At 46.1% G+C, this 13,150-nt stretch overlaps 1 protein-coding gene across 1 annotated transcript in view; it reads left to right on the forward strand.

The window, feature by feature from the left end:
- Positions 1-605: 605 nt before the first annotated feature.
- KLF15 (KLF transcription factor 15) overlaps positions 606-13,150 on the forward strand; it is a 37,519-nt gene continuing 24,974 nt past the window's right edge. The window contains exon 1 of the mRNA XM_078661721.1: positions 606-762. The gene's annotated coding sequence lies outside the window, so the exon portion shown is untranslated. The remainder of the gene's footprint in view (positions 763-13,150) is intronic.

Below are 13,150 nucleotides of genomic sequence, written 5' to 3' on the forward strand. Positions count from 1 at the left end.
AAGTGATGTATGTATACATGCAATTGCCATGATCAGCTTTTTTGGGGTGTTTCTCGGTTTTCGTATGCCCCCACTAAAGGCAGTGAATAACCAGCATAGATATATATTCATCCATACGCCTAATGTGTGACTTACTCCGTCCCAGCTCTATCGGCCTTCCAAAAACATCAGCTTGTCAAACGCCCCCCTGTGCCCGTGCAAGGTAGTGCAGCCTGCACCCCATCCTGTTGTTTTAGGAATGCAAATTAATTAAAGTAACTCTCTCGGACCCATCCCTACCAGCCTTATCAAATCTCCGACCTGCTTGGATACCTCTAGTTTTCCCCGCATGCGCCACGAGGCCATAACAACAATGGCGGCCCGCGCTATACATCGCATATTGCATGCATGCCACGGAGCCAGGAATTCCTGCCGCTTGTTTTGCTCCCACATCAGGAGAAAGGAGGGGCCGGAGGAGGGAGGCCTGGCAGCTCCTTCCATTGACGACAAAGTAGCAAGCCAGGCCCCCCTTGAAGGCCTGTCCAATCAGGAGGCGCGGCTTGGTCGAGCCCTCCTCGAGCCCCCGCCTGCTTTTACTTTTATAACCCACGGGTGGGTCATGTGACGGGCACATAGTAGCAGTGGCAGCCGCAGGACGCGCAGCGCCGTCAAGTTCAAGGGCACCTGGTGCAGCGCAGACGCGCTGCGGGGACACCGCCAACTGGGATTGCTTTTTATTTTTTAAATAACATTTTTGGAATCTTTTTGTTGCTGAGAAATCAGGTAGGAAGTGAAACCGGACCTGCTTTTGATGTTTTCCTGCAAAAGGAAACATGTTTTGCAGGCGCAGCCTGTGGGCATATGGCAGCGTGCTGTTTACAAGATCCTGGTGGGCTGGCGGGGGGGTGCTTGAGGCGGGGGGAGGAGGTTGGTAAAATGGCAGCAGTGGGATTGGGCTGCTGGCCTCTCGTCGATTAATATACATAATTATTCTAATTGCATATTTTGTGTTTACTCGCCAGCATGTCATGTTGGGCAGAGCTCTGTCTATGAGTATGGGGCTCTTTTGCAATTACTGATGGAATTTTAAGATGCATTTCATGTATTTCTGGATGATTTCGCTGCCTGCCTGATGGTACTTCGGAAGTTTACGCTCCTTATTTTGCAGTGAGTGGAAGTTGTAGCCACGGTCCCCATGCATGCCAGCGTGGGGGTGATTACGCATGTTTACGAACGCAGGTGGCCATATGTTACAGAGCTGATCCATGGCGGGGCGGGTAAGGGGGGGGGGAGGTGTGGACGTTAGGCGCAGCTCGGAGCTGCGATGGAGCCTTTTAGAACATGTGCTGTCCGTCATGTACCTGGTGACATGTTTCTGTGCTGCTGCGCGGTGCGTGCGTTCTGCCCCCGGGGCGGTTTGATGCCCGCTGCCTTCGATGCATTGAAGCCACACCGCTGCTGGGACAGCAGGGAGGACCCCGGTCGGTGCGTGCCCAGCCTCCTGACAGTGCTCTGTCGGGTATTTTCTGGTGCAGGGGCTGTGTGCGCAGTGTGCGTGTTGTGGTCGTTCCAGGCCTGGCTGCCAGAGGCGCACGGCGGTGGCTGGGACGCAGTGTCCCCTCTCCCGGGCCACACAGACCTGAGCAGTCCCTGCTTCAGGGTGAATGAATGTGTGTCTTACTGTGATTGTGATTGGTCGCTTTACTTCGACAAGGCAAGAACTTTGTAGAGGATATATATGTATATATATATATATATATATATATATATATATATATATATATATATATATATATATATATATATATATATATATATATATATATATATATATATATACATATATATATAATATATATATATCACTGTAAAGCTGACCGCACCAAACCCATTTCAAAGTAAGGTATATATACATACCCACACACACACACATATATATGTACACATATGTATGTATGCATGTTACTCTGAAATGTGTGCGTATATACACATATATAGCTATACACACATATATATTATATTGTAAAGAGGGTGCTGGACTGAGGTCCCGCGGTGGGTGTGCTGGATACCCTGCCCCCCCCCCCCCACCCTGCCAGAAGGGCTACTTTCCTATCGTGAACCTTCTCCAGGGAGCCTGTGACGTCAGAAACTCCTTCTGGCATCCCTCACCTGTTCGCTGGCAGCTGTTGGACGCTATCATGACTGAAAGACAGATTTTACCTAAAACGGAAATACACGTTTTGCAACAAAAAAACGTTTGGGAATACGTACTTTTCCTACACATGTGGGGTTGGGTTGGAGCGTCTATTGCCGTTTGCTCACTTTACTTTCTCTCGCTCTCTTCTCTACACTCTTGTGGTTGTCTTCCCTCCCTTACCCCTCCTCTTTCATTCCTTCTCTTTCACCCTTATCTTCCTCTCACACCCTCTCTCTTCCCTTCTCCCACCTTTAAAATCCCCCCTCAGACTGTGGGGCTATGTGTCTTTTCGCTGGGGACTTCTCAGCGCTTTCTTTCTCCCTTTTCCACCCCCCTTTCCCTTTCAGCCTTTTCCAACCTCTCTCTTTTTATTTCCCTCTGGTGTTTCTTTCTCCCCTCTTCCTCTAACCCTCTCCTACCTCCTTCGAATTTCCTTCAGTCTAGTTTTTCTCCCGCTCTCTCTCTCTCAGATACCCCAACCTCTCCATTCATTTCTCCCTCGCTCTCTCTTTATTTACCTCTCACTCTCTCTTCCCCTCTCTCTCCTCCCTTTCTCTCCCACCCATCCGCTCTCCATAATCCCTCTCTGCTGTCACTCCCATGTATATCTCTGTATATGTTTCCCCTGATGCTCTAGCTCTCTCTGTTCACTTGCACCCCCTGTTCTCTCCGCTCGAGCCCTCTCTCGACTCCCCTTTTCCTCCCCCTTTCACTCTCCCGCTCTGTTATGATCACAACGCTGGGAGCTCTGCAGCCGGGGTTACTGTCGGCCATCCCGCCCATTCCGCCTCTGGGGCCGAGGAGAGGGAAGCTCCTGCACCGGAGCACTCAACAACATGCAGTACCCTCGGCCGGCCACTAGGGGCAGAGTCCCGCTTCTCCCTGCCTGCTGGCACTGACCTTCACCCCTGGATGGGCAGGCTGGGCTTTCAGGGGCAGTGAGAGGGCAGGAAGGTCCTGCTCTCGCTTCCTGCCCTGTCTTTCGACGAAGTGGAAACACGCACATGTGTCAGGTTCGGGAGAGAGAGGGACGGACAGTGCTCTCGTAGTTTAGTTATTGACGCTGAAGTCACGAGTTCTAATCTCCGCTTGATCAAATAGTGTGATCCTGGGCATATCACGCGCCACTGTTCTTTTAGTTACACAACAGCTTTCTCTTAAACTAACTGTTGACATGAAATCAGCTCGGGACATTTGACTCAACCAACAGAACAGGCTTGCAGTAGTCCTGACTTACACAGTAAAGTAGTTTGCTGCTATAAACAGCAATACAAAGCCGGTTACTTACTGCATAGACTGCAGCTATTACATGCATAAGGCAATGTGCCATTATTCAGAGTTCTTTGAAGATATAAAATAGTTCCCTTGCGATTGCATTGCAATAGCTCCACTGGACACGTAATGGTACCTAAACAAATACAATGAGATGGGAGAAAAATGCTCCACTGGTGCAGCTGTAGCTCACTCTATGGATATTTTAAGGAATTTATAAAAATAGGGAAAAACAGGAATGGATGTGTGCTTAATATCTGGCGCAGGACAATTTAACCCAGCACATTGCCTAAAGGCACTCTTGCTGTTTGGACTAGAAAGATATTGCATAATGTTTGCTTCTGTGTCTTTATTACAGCTATAATTAGAGGGAAGTAGCTGAGGAGAATTAGCACTATTAAAAAGAATACAAGCGTCTGCCCAAAGCCAGAATGAGCACGTCCTGCTGGCTTTTGATGTCTGTGATTCACTGCAGTGGCCAGAAACAAAAGAAAAATATACAAAGTACTATGATCATTTGATCTGGGAACAGGTTCAAATGGTTGTGTGTGAGTCCTGCAACATTGCGGTCTAAAGTGTGATTTGTTCCACATCCTGAACAGTAGTTTCCTCTTCTTGTCCTGAAGAAGACCCAATAGCAAATAATTTTATGGGTCGAAACATCAATGTACTACCCTGTTGGCTGGAAATTCTAGTTGTATTCAACCTGTAGTTAAAAATAATTGAGTCATTGGTTTTGAGTGTCATACTACTTGGGGGCATATGTAGGTAGGCGTTTGCGAATCGCAAACGGCCTTTTGGTATGTAGGTGCCACTTAGCAAAATAAGGAATTGCAAAAATTGATTCAGTTACTACAAAATAAAAGTGCACTGGCCGGTCCGTAGATAAACAGCCCATGACCTCAATGAAAACAAGGACCACAATGAAAACAAGGACCTCAATGAGAGCAAGGTATACTCATTCAGAACACCTACTTTTTCACAAAACAAAACACAAAGATCTTCTGAATCAAACACATTTTACTTTGCCATTAGCCAACATGACCTGATGGTAACTTAGACATTTAACAAATCTCTACTAACCAAAGACAACCAAATAACTGCAGAGCTATTTAATGTACACCACAGCCTCATATGAAAAAGGTGGCCAAACCAGGAAAGAATTACAGTGACATAACAAGCATTGGCAAAGCCAGTATGTCCCACCTGTGAGAGCAATTGGCTTTCCCAATGTTTTGTAGCCATGCTGTACAGCACAGATGCTTTGCACTGTGGCTAAAAACGAATTCAATAAAGCACTTTAAGGCAGCCAGGCCTAATGCACTTTTTAAGAAAAGTGCATTAGCACATTGGATACATCAAAGTCTTTTTTTAGATTTCTGTTTTTAGCAATGCTACACAGCAGACAGATTGTTTTATAGCATGGCTACACATCATTGCCAGCATCTGAAATGCCTATGATGTATTGAATGAAAAAAGTAAATGGCTGAGCCAATAGTCTCAAAGGCAAGATCTATCGATGTTGCCAGTGCTTGATAGGCCTCGGCAGAACACCACTGTGACTCTGAGAAAATCAAATAATCTCTGCATGTGTGAAAAAACAATATGACATTTAGCAAAGTTTTCTATCACACCAGGAAAGCAATTGTGCCCATGTTTCATTTGGAAGGAGATTACATCTGTTGTCACAATAAAAGCTGATAACATCTGTTGTCACAATAAACACCCATTTGAATGGAGAAAAGAGCTTCTTTGAAGTTTGCATGGCATAGAAAAACATAGCTCCAGCTGTCAAGAGGTCAATAAGACGACAGGGAGGAAGAACAAATAAAAGTAGTACCTCAAACACTGCACTATCTGTGGAAAGACAGTAATCAACCTGAAGCAATCAGGGCTTGGTCCATGCTCCAGCTTAAAGAAGAGGAAGTGAAGCAAACATGCACTGGCCAATTGGAGGGCAGCAAATAAGAGTGACAGTGGCGCTAACAAATGTAAACCAATGAGCGGGCTGCAAGCCCAAAGTATACACTATCTCCTGCAAGTTAGAGCGCATGTAGCACATGCGCGGTTGCAGACAACAACAGATGGCTATGTGCAAATGCTTTTCACTTGAGATGAGGTAAGATGACATTACAAAGTGTTCCCTAGGACTTCTAAAGCAAGGGCTTGATTGCAGCCATTTACAGAAGTTTTCCACAACACTGGGTAAAGTTAGTGCAGGGGCATCTGACTGTATTAAGTCTTCTGGAATGTACTGTCAGAGATACCAAGTTGCTCTTCCTCATGTTTAACACCCTCAGTCAGACTTGGCACTTTGTGTACCAGGAACTAAGAGAGAAAGTACAAGTGCCAACATGCAAAGTGCTGCAGGCTAAAACACCAGGACTGGCCGAAGATGTTTCAGATGATGAGGCAAAGTGCCCAGCTGTCAGCAGGCCCATCTCATGGAGGAGTCCATCAGCAAGAGATGCTTGTTTGATGTGGCTTGTGGGCTCATGCTTATAAGGAAGGAAGGAAACTCCAGGGTCCATGCTAAGTGCTGTAGGTGGAATCAACACAACTGGTTGGATGGCCAGTCCATAGCCATGGACTGGCCTGGACTTTATCATTGTGACCTGACGCATTGATTTCACAAAGTCAGCATCAGGCATCGACTGTGCAAAAACTTTGGCTAAATGTCAAAGACTCATCTGCACATCAGCACACACTTGGCTAACTCGTCCTGGCTTGTTTAACGGAGAGCTTAGGCACTGGGCAATCTCCAGAGAATCATTTATAGAACGTCCCACTCTATCAACCTGAGCCAAGTGGGTACACCCCTTGGCGCCCTGAAAAGCTTGCACAAGTGCAAGCAAGCTTTCTGGCTGGTGCTGGCAGATAGACGCTGGCGCACTGATGTACACCGTTAGTGTACATGGCAAAGGCATGCACATCAACCCAAGCATGTGCACACAGTTAACCAAGCTGCTGAGGTGTTTTTAGGTTTCACCTAGGCAGCGCTTGTGCTGTCTCTTCGAGACATGCTATATCTAGGATACGGGTTGAAAAAACACTCATCTTTTTCACTGGTTCCTGTTGCTGTCCTTTAGAAATGTTGGGTTTTCATTGGTGAATACAATTAGTTGTCCCTCCTTTTAGATTTTTTCATCCTCCCATGAGGACTGGCCCTATTACATGTGCTGTTACTCTTTCAGGTTATTTACCATACCTTGTTGCACTCTTTTTTTGGTTGCCTTATCCTTTTGGAGCTAACACATATGGCATTTGCATGTCTTTTGCTCATCAGACCGAAGGCACCTGCTCCGTGCACTCCCCCCCCCCTGCTCCGCGCACTTCCTCCTCCCACCTGCATTTTTTTTGTAGAGCCGGAATTCACCCACTCCTGTAACTATAATTATATTTGTCTTGTCCGCATGTATTTAATTTTTGCTCATCAGACGCCGATCCATTTCTTGTCTATTTATTGACTTTTGTGGCAATGGTGGCACGCCGCGTTTTAGCTTTAAACATCTAAAGCTAAAGCGGGGTGTTCTGCCACTGCTACAAAAGTCAATAAATAAAAAAACAAAGGCGGGCGGATGCCACATTTCTTTTCCATTTAGTCACTTTTATAGCAATCGTGGCACGCTGCACTATACTTTTCAACATATTAAGCTAAAGCACAGCGTCCTGCGATTGCTAGAATAGTAAATAAATAGAAAAAATACAGCGGCCGCACAATGTTTTTTTTCTATTTATCGACTTTTGTAGCAATGGTGGCACGCCGCGCTTTAGCTTTAAACATCTAAAGCTAAAGCGGGGTGTTCTGCCATTGCTACAAAAGTCAATAAATAAAAAAACAAAGGCGGGCGGATGCCACATTTCTTTTCCATTTAGTCACTTTTATAGCACTCGTGGCACGCTGCACTATACTTTTCAACATATTAAGCTAAAGCACAGCGTCCTGCGATTGCTAGAATAGTAAATAAATAGAAAAAATACAGCGGCTGCACAATGTTTTTTTCTATATATTGACTTTTGTATCAATGGTGGCACGCCACGCTTTACCTTTAAACGTCTAAAGTGGGGCGTGCCCCAGTTGCCACAAAAGACAATAAATAAAAAACAAAGGAGGTTGGACGCCACAGTTCTTTTCCATTTGCAAAGCCAATAGCTCAGCATTTAACTAATTCTAGACCTATTGAATTGCAAATGCTTGTTCTTTTTCTCGTGTGCTTTAAGGCAAAGGCAAGGCTGCAACTCAGAAAGACCTCACTCCTAAAATATTGCTACCAAATAGTAACGTGCCATGTGTGAGCAGCTTGACACTTTCAAACATTCCTGTTTTTTTCAACAATATTCTGTTCTGCTGTTTTGCATGCTTTTTTTCCCATACGAGTATGTAAAAGGGAAAAAAACTCCAAAATGCTGTTGGTCAAAAAAATGAAGACTGGCTGAATGAGTCACTTATGACATGGGGTTCACTTTGCAGCTCTGTGGGTGCAGCTGGCTGCAACTGGAATGGCATGTGCCTATTTTCAGCTGTTGTTGTAAAAAGGCTTCTTAGAGAGTTGCCCAAGCCCAACAGCTGGTCAGACAGCTCATACTGTCGACGCATCTGCAGAAGAGGTCTGGGCGCAACCTCTTGGTCACAAGTTCGAATCTGGGAGAGTTGCCTTGGCCTTTCATCCTCCTACAGTTGATAAAACGAGGATTGATGAGTAACTATAGCTTTTATCCAGCAGAAAGAGAGGATAGACCCATATTGCAGGTCAATATATTTGAGCATGATGAGTGCAGAAACTTTGGGTGATTGTGTCACCTGTCCTTATAAGGTTACCAGGTAACTCCATGTTAACGTGGACACCATTTTGTAGTCCTGGGTTTTCTGCTAACAACTAATGCCTTTTGGGTATTTTAATCTCTGTTCATTTCAACTGTGCCAAGTCGACTTACACACCTGAAAACAATGATTTTTCGAAAAAGTTAAGTCCTGTGCTATAGGATAGTGGCCCTGGTGTCATGGCGTTATCTGGTAACCCCAGCTGTTTACAGCGCCGAGATGTGCAAAAACGGTGTCTTTAAGCTGTTTAAAGAGAAGGTATTGTAATCAATTCCACATTGTTGGCCTCAGTGCCACGGGCAGTCAATGTAAGTGACCTACTCGTTTCAAGAGAAGATCAGGAGGCAGGGGCGGCCTTAGGCATGTGCAAGCTGTGCACCTGCACAGGGCCACCAAACCCCAGGGGCCACCACGCCAATATATATCCTTAATATAATAATCCTCTGAGGATGGATACATATTTGCGTGGCGGCCCCTGGCAGGGATTTGGCGGCCCCCGGCTCTGTTCCACTTCCAAATACCCTGACCCCCCCCCCTATTCATTGGCCTCCACGCTCCACCCCGCCCGGACCCCCTCTTCCGGGGACCCCTACGTACGCTCCCTGCCCAGGGCCGCCATGAGCCTTGAGCCGCCCCTGCAGGAGGAAATCAGATGGTCATCGACTATTACCAGATAACCCGCCACGAGAGTAGGAAGAGGGCGTCGCCAACCTCTAGCTGAACTTCCTGGTCAGAGCCGCGTGGCTCTCACAAGGAAGTGTATTGAGCAAACATGGTCCTTCTCCTAGGTTCCTCTTTCTTCAGAAAACCCAAACAAAGTGTGCATGGTGAGTCAGATTGTTTAAGCTTCACTGTCTCATCATCATAGGAACTGAGGATCACAGGACACAGGTGGGCGCGTTGGCTGAAGACTGAATGATGCATTGTGCCGCGTGATAAAACAAAAGCAACGCAGAAGTCAAGGTGAGCGGATGGCTGCCGGTCAACGAAGCGCCTAGTTCCCAACCCTGGCCATTCATTCAAGAGATTTTCTCAGCTGGCCACCACACCAAGCAACAATGGCTTGAAAAGGAGAGCCCAGGACTAGAAGCATGATGTCCCAGTGACAGGAAGCCATCTGGTCACTCTAGGTACAGATGTCAAATGTTGGTTCATGGGAGGACGGTCCAAGCTAGATGTTCAAGATATCGACAAGACAAATTTGCATACGACCAACGTAAATGAAAATCATTGCCATAGTCACTGGTTATTATGAAAGTGAGTGACAGATCACCTCAGGTGGGAAGATTACATCAGCCAAATCCTCAGATCCTGTGATAGTGATCACCCAGGCTGCAGTTCCAAAAAGTGAAATCACCACCTTTTTCTGTACAAATCTTGCTCCAATTGTCTCCATCAATTAGGATTCCAGAATGTCCCTATATGTGTTAATCTCTGATTGGGTCAAAGGGGCCATTTTGACCACAATGCATCAAAATCCAAGCAGACACCATCAAAGAAAGAAACATTCAGGAATGCTTGTTGTGGGTGGTTATTAGAGATGCAAGACTGGGCAAAGAGAAGTGATCTTTCTCTGTACTGTATGGCCGAAGTAAGACCAACTGCGGCTTCATTTGCTAGATAAGACAACGCGGCATCACTACAATGGGTAACAGTAAGGATCCTAGAATGACCATGTGTTTGGCTGTCTCTTTTTAGGCCTTATCATCACCGATTGTGACATTGTTCCTTGGAGGAGGACAGCAGTAGTACATGTGTGCTGTAGACTTAGAGGCCTTACATGAGCACCAGTTGCATTACACAAGCTCACATTCATTGTTTATAGGCATGGGGAGGTTACGTGATTTGCCCAGAATCACAGGATGTTGAGGGACGCCGAGATCGAACCTTGTTCCCCAACTCCAAAGTCTGCTGGTCTGGCCATAACTCCACATCCTGCATAGAGTTGTAGGGGGCAGTCAGAAGCTATATGAAAGCTCGGGTCGTTATGGGCTTTTTGGTTCCAACAGGACGTCCAGCTGAGACAGAGCCAAGCTTCAGGCTCGAGCTTTCAGTGGCTCGCCCGCCTCTAGGCCAGAGTACCGTAGTGGGGTTGAATGTCCAGTTTGTCTGTCTCACATGGTAAACATCATTACTGTTCAGCCAGCTGGGTCACAAGGAGATACAGTGAATTGCGCAAGATCACACACTTTAGAAGGTGGAGAAGATGGAATTATAACGCATGCCTCCTGATCACTGGATCTGGCTTCCTTCCAAAGCATGTTACCATTCTTCCCACAGCACGCGGGGGCACGAGGGAGGCGCGCGCCGGGCACAATGTTTCCTACGCTGCCAGTCACATGCCCTCTCTTGTTGCAGCTCACACAGATCGGGTGACTGAGAGCCTTGTCACAGGGCCGGCCTGCACCTCCCTGGAAAGTCCTTTCCACTGCGTCCTTTATCCGCACTCTCACCTTGGCCTGCAAAAGAACCTGAGCAGCACTGACTGTAAGGGAGTGACGTATCAGCGGGCATCTACGAAAGGCTAGAGGGGCTGGGGTGGAGTCAGTAACATGTCAAGGCGACATGCCTGTGGAGGTGAGTCAGGCGGAATGACATGCAAACGACTCTGACCCAGCCCCTCGGGCCTCTCAGGAGGCTGTCACCAAGGCCCCCATTTGCCCCCGGCATTTCCCATCAATGAAAATGGCAACGGAAGAGATGTGATCTAGTTGTAGAATCAGAACACCAGATTTCTAATCCACTCGATCAAATTGTGTGATCCTGGGCGAAGCATATTTTCTGCACGATCCTTTCTTACTTTATTGAATGTTACTTGTAAATTGCCATTCCACGAGCTTCAGGGCGACATGTTGCGATCAGACGTAAACATTAGGGGGCAGATTTGCAAGCACCCTTGCGCCACTTTTGCGTCACTTTTCCTATGTTATAAATGACGCAAAAGTGGCGCAAGGGGCTTTTAAATCTGCCCCAAGATTTATGTTTGAGCTAATATGGTTACTTAGGGATTTAGGGCCTGGTTGAGAGGTAATAATGTTCCGGAGGAAGTGCGAAATCCGAAGGAGAACTCACCATATAAACCCCCTTGGTGTTTTAGTAAAATACAGCTCTTTTACGTCACAATTGGAAGGCGTGCTTAGAAAAAGGCTCCCCGGGTTATTAAGCGCTATATGCACAAGAGAACTTTTAAACGGTGAAGTCTTGGCTTGTGAAGTGAAATCGAGACACGTGCTGGTCACCGGAGCTGGCTGCCGACCGAGCAGGTCACGTGTGGCAGAAAGATTCCATTGGTGGCAGCAGAATTCTCGCGGGTGGGCATTCCACAAGGTGGGCAGATGGAGGGGCGCCGCGTCACCAGCCAGTTGCCAGGCTCACCCCGGCTTTATGTACACAACAAACGCCAGGAGTGAGCCACTTAGCACAATCATCGCGCGAGGGCCTGCGGAGGAAGAGAGGGCCACACGTTCAAGCAGGGGCGCGCTGATAGAGCTGTCATATTTGGTATTTTGAAAGTGTACATTGTGCTGTGATTAGTGCAATCGCTGAACTCTTAATGTCATTATCTGTGTAGCGCTTCGATGCCCATTCGTAGCTTGATGACAGTTTTATATAATTAATAAATGCCTGAAAGCATGTTTTCAGGCAGGGCATTGCGTACGTTGGTTGACTCACAAAATAGCGAATCACAAACTAGCATTTGGGTTAAAGCTGACACAAAATATCGAATACCCAAAAGGGTACTTTGGCACAGCCAATAGAAAACAGCTAATCACAGTGGTCAGTTACAGGTCATGCATGATAGCAAATCACAGCATACCGAACCTTCTAAAACTGACACAAAATACCAATCACAAACTAGCTGCTGTGTGGCAGCTGACACAAAATATCTAGTCACAAAATACCATCTGAGCTACATTTGACACAACACAAAGTAGCTAATACCAAAATAGCTTTTTTATTACAGGTGACACACAAGCTGCGGTCTCCCACCCGTCATTTTAGAAGTTGCTTGTTTACGCTTGCTCCTTTAACTACCACCCAGCTAATCTGCGACATAGCAATAGCTGTATATATCTTTTACATGATGCCCTTATAACACAACCAGGCTCCACATGTCAAAAAATCAATGTCAGTGATCTAACTAAGGGGTGGGTGTAACTGGGGTAATTCATTGTAACGGACCGATTCACAGAACTAACTTAAGACAAAATCCTAAACTTACTACTTTTGGTATTCACAGAAGTTAAGTCTGATTTAAGACACATTTAAGACAAAATCCTAACTTCTGTGAATACCAAAAGTAGTAAGTTTAGGATTTTGTCTTGAGTTAGTTCTGTGAATCAGGCCCAACGTAATCATGCGCAATTACCCCAACATTCTGCAAGATTCCTGAGAATTGCATGAGAAGAGTAATTCTGCATTTAAAGCTATTTTCTTAGTGCAAAAATGCCCTCTCGCGTTTAAAATGGACACAGGGATGCATTTCACTCTAATAAATGAACCTAAGTGCAACAGAACTTTAATAGAAAACAAGCAGATTCTCTCTAAATGTGCCCTTGAGGTAAAATTTCTCCCAATGTACTCTTGGAATTTAGCGCAATTTTCTCAGTGCAAAATGCACCCTCGAGTCCAAAATAGGCTTGAGGAGGCATTTTGCACTAAGAAATTGTACCAAATTCAACAGAATGTGAATAGCGGGTGTGAGCAGCTGCTTGTGCTCATTAAATGTGCTCGTGCGGTAGGATACGTTCCCCCAAGTTACTCTTGATTACCGTAGGGGGCGTAATCGCTTATTATTGGTAATTCTGTATCAAAGAGTAACTTTGAATTACCGAAATTACTCCAATTACTCTGGCGTAATGGAAATTCCACCCAGGCCT

Source organism: Lissotriton helveticus, chromosome 9 (genome assembly GCF_964261635.1).
Source record: "Lissotriton helveticus chromosome 9, aLisHel1.1, whole genome shotgun sequence".
Classification (NCBI taxonomy): Eukaryota; Metazoa; Chordata; class Amphibia; order Caudata; family Salamandridae; genus Lissotriton; species Lissotriton helveticus.